This window comes from Haemaphysalis longicornis, unplaced genomic scaffold (assembly GCF_048455015.1).
Source record: "Haemaphysalis longicornis isolate Haplotype H1 unplaced genomic scaffold, Haemaphysalis longicornis Haplotype H1 scaffold_50, whole genome shotgun sequence".
Taxonomy (NCBI): Eukaryota; Metazoa; Arthropoda; class Arachnida; order Ixodida; family Ixodidae; genus Haemaphysalis; species Haemaphysalis longicornis.
The window spans coordinates 1,169,662-1,175,661 of record NW_027526386.1 but is presented as its reverse complement, the minus strand read 5'-3'; the positions used below and the strand labels follow the sequence as shown (position 1 = coordinate 1,175,661).

The 6,000-nt window shown below is 48.2% G+C and overlaps 1 long non-coding RNA gene across 1 annotated transcript in view; it reads right to left on the bottom strand.

Moving 5' to 3' along the window:
* Positions 1 to 1,158: 1,158 nt before the first annotated feature.
* LOC144140824 (uncharacterized) overlaps positions 1,159 to 6,000 on the bottom strand; it is a 161,312-nt gene continuing 156,470 nt past the window's right edge. The window contains exon 4 of the long non-coding RNA XR_013316361.1: positions 1,159 to 1,407. This is a non-coding gene — a long non-coding RNA (uncharacterized LOC144140824). The remainder of the gene's footprint in view (positions 1,408 to 6,000) is intronic.

Here is a 6,000-nt window from a genome sequence, read left to right as displayed (position 1 = left end):
CTACGTTCACGACATATTCATTATCTGGCCGCACGGTGACACGAAGCTCCTCACCTTCACTAAGCAATTTACCATAGCATATCCTAAAATTTCTTTTGCTCATACCTACTCGAAACACAGTGTAAACTGTGTGGGCGTTATCATTACTACTTCCCAAGGTAGGTTTCAAAATAACTGTATAGAAAACCGACATCACGCGGCAGCATTTACACTTTCAATGTAGCCATGTCAGACGCTGCAAGACAGCAATACTATACAGTCAAGCCCACCGTTTTGGAATTTGCACAAACCAAGCCTACTTTGCCTCAAACTGTCAATAACGTAAGACCACCCTCATGAATAAAAAAATCCAGAAACAGTTATCGACGATGCTTTTGTGCGAGCCAACGAATTAGACCGAAAAGAAATATTTTAGGAAAGAGCCCCGAACGTTATTCCAGAAAGCATCTTAATTTTTAACCTACTTAACCTCCGCTCCAAGAGTGGCAACAGTACTAAGAAAATATCACAATGTCGTAACTCAAAGTGAACACTTAAAAGCAAATTTCCGTCCACCACGAGTTATCTACCAGCGTAATACGAATTTAGGCGACTTTCTTACTGACTCTCGTATCAGCCGACCGGAAACTACTGGTAACATGCCCTGTAATGAACCTCGATGTAAAGTATGCCCAAACATGACCACTACACAGCATGCCATGGCACGGCTTGAGACTAGTATTACGTAAATATACAAGGCAACTTTACCTGTGATTCCGCTAATGTCGTATACCTTCTAGAGTGCACTACTTGTAGGACAGAATATACTGGCAAAAGTTAAACGGCTTTGCGAATACGGTTCAATACCGTAGGACGAAACCTGAAACCACGTTTTGTTTTTTGCGGAAATATACATACGAATAATGTAAATGACGGGATGTTCCTGCTGGTCGAAAATTGTAACTCGAATTTTGATTGCCTCGCCCTTTGAATTGCTTCTACATTTGCCGTAAATTACAATTTAAACGGCAGCATGTATTGATATTGTATCAATTATAGGCCTATTTATCCTTTAGTAAAAACTAAGACCATATATGTGAGTAGTGGCTTCGTAGGTACCCAAAACGTTTCTGTCGTAAGTATTCAATACGCCCTTTAAAATCAATCATTCATAGAATGTTGAATCAGAACCACGATTTTATTCGTATATTGAACCGTACATTCCAAAGTTTCTTCTTAGAACACTGCTGTTTTTAACCTTTACGTAGAGCAGTCGAACGAATATTCCTTATTGCCGAGTGGCTGGCCGGCCATTACACATGCGCCGACTGCTCTGCTGAACCTTCTCCCGACATAGGGCACACAGATGCAGTAGTAGTCTGGTGGTTTTGACCAGCGTAAGCATGGTAGTGGATGACGTACGCTGCACTGCAATGTAGAAAAGTAGATTATTGGGCACCCATCCAACACACATTTATTTCGGGCATAACCCGGTACCTTAAAGAACACAAGTATAAATTTTGTTAAGCGCACAGTACACAAATTTCTGGGTCACATGAAAGAAACGTACCTCTAGTGGCCTAAAGATGTGCATAAGCGCAAAACATTCAAAGTCCAGTTATAAAACCCTGCAAACAGATTTTGGATTACTTGTGTGGCTAAATGAAATAGTCATAACTTCGCGTGTGTGGAAGCATAGTTATGCGCGAAAATTATTCGTTTTTGTTGAGATCAACTGCGGTGTTTTGAACTGGAACACTGACAGAAATATTTGTCATTTACCTAAAACTACCCTTACGATTGTTTTTAGTTTGTATAAGTCGCTTGTGTTCACTTTAGCTCAGATCGGTTTCTTTTTGGAGCACTGTCGAATAATAACTTCCGTACAATTCGTAGCAGAAGCAAAAGAAAGCTGTTAGTTAATTTTCTTGATTAGTGAACAACATTCACACTGCGCTGGGGTGGCACCGCTCTTCATGCTGACATACTTTCTTGCGATCCGCTCAGGTCCCGCACCACCCACAGACACTGCCACGGTGGCTGGGAAAACGGTCGACGGCCCGCACCCCTTCTGGTGCCTCGAAGCCAGGCCACTGGAGCTTCCTATGGCGGATGTATTGGCGCCACGTAATAGCTCGTAAATACGGCACGCGCGGCGGCGGGCAGGAAGATACGCCGGTAGGGGCAAGCTCTCACAGGGCGAGGTTATGTGCACATAACTCCGGCAAGATAGACACAACCACTGATGATAAAATCAAGTACAGTCATCGACAAGTGAAATACTAACCGCGGAGCGCACGGCCGAAGATACCGGTGCCACCACCTGGCAGCAGCTGTGGAAAATGCTTGGACATGCGCAGTCGAGATGACAGGAGCGAGGCTGCGTGTCCTACTGCGATATGTTGTCCTCTGCTCGCTAATATTCTTGCCTTGTCGTCATGCCACAAGAGCGCTGCAAGCACGTCCTGCATGCAGGTACTACCGCCGCTGCAGTTGAAGGTGCTGGTCGCTTTGACAGCAATGCGGCGCGTAGTTGCCTGCAGCTGCAGCTAGTGCTTGTTTCGGAAGGCATACTGTTGAGCTCGTAAGGCACACTGTTGGGCTTATGATGTTTCTCATGGTACTGCATTGTTTTGCGTTCGTGGTGGAGTCGCTCGGGAGTTCATGAATGACCTCGCCGCCAAGAATACGGCCTTGTTGAATGGAGTGATGGCTGAGTCACTATGCGGGTTCGCTGCTTGTAGTAAACAATAAATATGCCACAGGAATTCGTCTCCAATCCTATGCATTAACTGCAAGCATTGTGTGGGCTGGGTAAATTACTCGCACAATCCTAATATTCACAAAAAATAAGATGCTATGCAGGTCCAACAATAATATAGGCCAGGTACCCTTGCACAACAATTTTGGCCGCCCGATTTTTTCTTGTATTTTTTGGGAGGCACCTCAGTTGTAGAAATCTGCGGAGCGGGTATTACTGAGGATGGTGTGGGCGTGACCAAGGTATCCACAGTTATTGTTTCAAGTTTCCACATGCAAAGGTATACGCCGGCAATGTGACGACGGCACACGCGGGGAGAAGGCGCTACTGTGAACCGAAAACACAGTGGCCGCAGATACCATCTCGCGCCGCATCACTAAAAATGGTTTTCAGCGCCCTTGCGGCATGGCGATAAGGCAAGCCTGCGAGCGAGCAGAGGGCAACATATCGTATTTGGACACGCAGAACCGCTCCCGTCATCTAAACTGCACGTGACCGTGAGTTTTCTACGAGCGCTGCTAGGTGACGGCAACGGGACATTCGGCGGTGCACTCCGCGGTTTGTATTTCAATTGTTTATGACTGTACATAAGAACACGCATGAAGGATTGCGGACGAATCGTTCCCGTACAATTGTTACACCAATAGATTGAGTGGAAAAATTTTATATCATCAGTTTAAGCTGACTGCCCAAAAAAGTAGCAAATGTAATGTTGAATGTGTAAACAAGTTGTGTTAGTGGGTCGGCGATGCATATCCTCTGTCTTGTGAAGCTATACCGGTCAACTACAGGCGAGATTGATAGCATATACAACTTTGTTACACCCTCCTTACAAGGATGCCCTTCCAGCGTCTGTTTTTGGCAAATGCTTTTTAATATTTGTGCCACTAAGAGCTGGATCAGAAGAAAATACACCTCGTGAAGTGGTGAATGAAGAGAAAAGGAAGTTGTAATGTTTTTGCACCGTGATGTTTCCTTTCTGTTATAAAAAGGAGGCCCTAACGACACTGAAGGTGGGTTACCCCTTCCAGTCTCACATTCTTCATGGCTTACGAAAAACGTAATTTTTGTGAATGATTCGACCGAATGAGTTCCGCAACAAATTTTTGAGACAGTATTACAAATATATTGTGAGCATTCGAGGCGTTACATTAATGGGATACGCAGTCCAAGCGATACCGCCACTATCATGGCCAGTATGAGCACTGAGGGATACGCTTCCCAATCTCTTGAACTGACGCCCCATCGCCATTACCATTTGTAAATAATCATAGCATCATCGTCGGTCGCGCACTTCCCGGTACATTCGCTCCGAGGAGGACAATAAACGTCGGCTCCGAGACCTCGTCCCTCACTCTTTCAAGTGCTGGAGTGTGCGCTTGGTCCCGACGTCTACCTCTCTTGGTCGCACCGCTGGAGCTACGATCGGGTCGGCGTTTGGCGCTAGCAACCAGCACCTTGCAGCACGAGAGCAGCCGTGGTGCTACCAGCACAGCAGCTCCTGTCCAGCCCGCCATTACTATCACCACTCACCAGCGCAATCCTCCGGTTTTCTATGGCCTCCGTAGTGAAGACGTGGACGAATGGCTCGATCAGTACGACAGGGTAAGCTCGTTCAACCACTGGGACGACATGATCAAGCTACAGAACGTTGGTTTCTCCTTGAAGAAGGTGTCCTATACCTGGTACCACAATAATGCGGGAGGATTCTCTGATTGGAGTGACTTCACTCAGCACGTGAGTCAGATTTTCGACGGGTCTCTGCTAGCGCGGCTGGAGCCAAAAAGAAACTGGACGCCCGCATACAGCACCCGGAGGAAACCGACGCTTCGTACATAGAAGACGTCGTCGTACTGTGTCGTCGAGTTGACAAAGACATGCCAGAGGCGGATAAGGTACGACACATCATGAAAGGAATCTCCTCTTTCGCTTTTAATGCCCTGGCGATACAAAATCCCACCACCATTGCAGAAGTGCGAGCGATATTCCAGCGCCTTGACAATCTGCAAGCTATTCGCCTCCAGCAAGATTCCTGGCCTACCAGCTCCTCTGGGAATATGGAGCTCCGTGCTTTAATACGCGCTATCATACGCGAGGAGCTGCAGCAGCGTGACGTTCGCTGCCCCCAGAATGCTCCTGTCTGCACACATGGACTGCGGGACGTGATCAAGGAAGAGCTGGCGTGTATGACCAACATTCCCCAACCATGTCAGATTGCTCCACTACACATTCCCACGTACTCAGAAGCTGCGTCCCGACCAACCATTCCCGTGGAGCACATCGTGCACCCGACTGCGTCCGCCCACTTGACCACCCTCTCTGTGCCATCGATGCCAGCACCTTACTCGTCAACGTGGCGACCGATGTGTGCTCCAGGCGACCGGCCTGTGTGCTCCTACTGCGGCATCAGAGGATACATTTCCCGGCTTTGCCGGAGACGCTAGCTAGATGAGCGACGAGGCAATGCCCCCTTCGAACGAGACAACCGCTTCAGCTACGCCCCCCGTCAGCGTGGGTACTCGCCCCCTCCAGCCCGCTCGTCTCCCTCTCCTGACGCCATGGACTATCCCCGCGATTCTCGTTCCGTTCGACGTTGTTCCCCTTCACCATTCCGTCGGGCCTGGTCGCCACTTCGACCTGTTACCAATGCCCCCAACCGACAACCGCAAAACTGCATCACTTGGACCGACCACAATTCCTCCTGAACTACCCGCTAATATGGTATCTGTTGTTGTCGAAGGTATTAAAGTGGAAGCATCAGTTGGCACTGGGGCTACGATTTCCGTGATTTGTGCTTATCTGTGTTCGCGTCTCAGAAAAGTCAAGACTCCTTATTCCGATCCTTGTTTACGTGGTGCGATTGACAATGACATCCAGCCCACTGCTTATTGTACCGTGAGTGTCTCGATAGGAGGCATTCGTCATTCTATCCAGTGTGTAGTTATTTCCCCGGGTGCCCATGACCTCATTCTCGGATGGGACTTTCTTGCCTCTGCCGCTGCCGTTATCTCCTGTCGTCGTCCGGCCATCCGTATTGCTGACACACAATATCTCAGTTTTCCAGACGTGCCAAACCCCACCCTGAAGTTGAATTCCGATCACGTTTTGGAAGAAGGTTGTGAAGGCATTCTATCCGTTTCTTCGGACGCATTTGCCGGCGGTGATGTTTTGGCGGTACCGTCCACTCGATTTCTGCCACAAGGAATTGCCATCGCACCATGCCTCCTTCGGTTTGTGAGTGGGTCTGCAGTCCTGGCTGC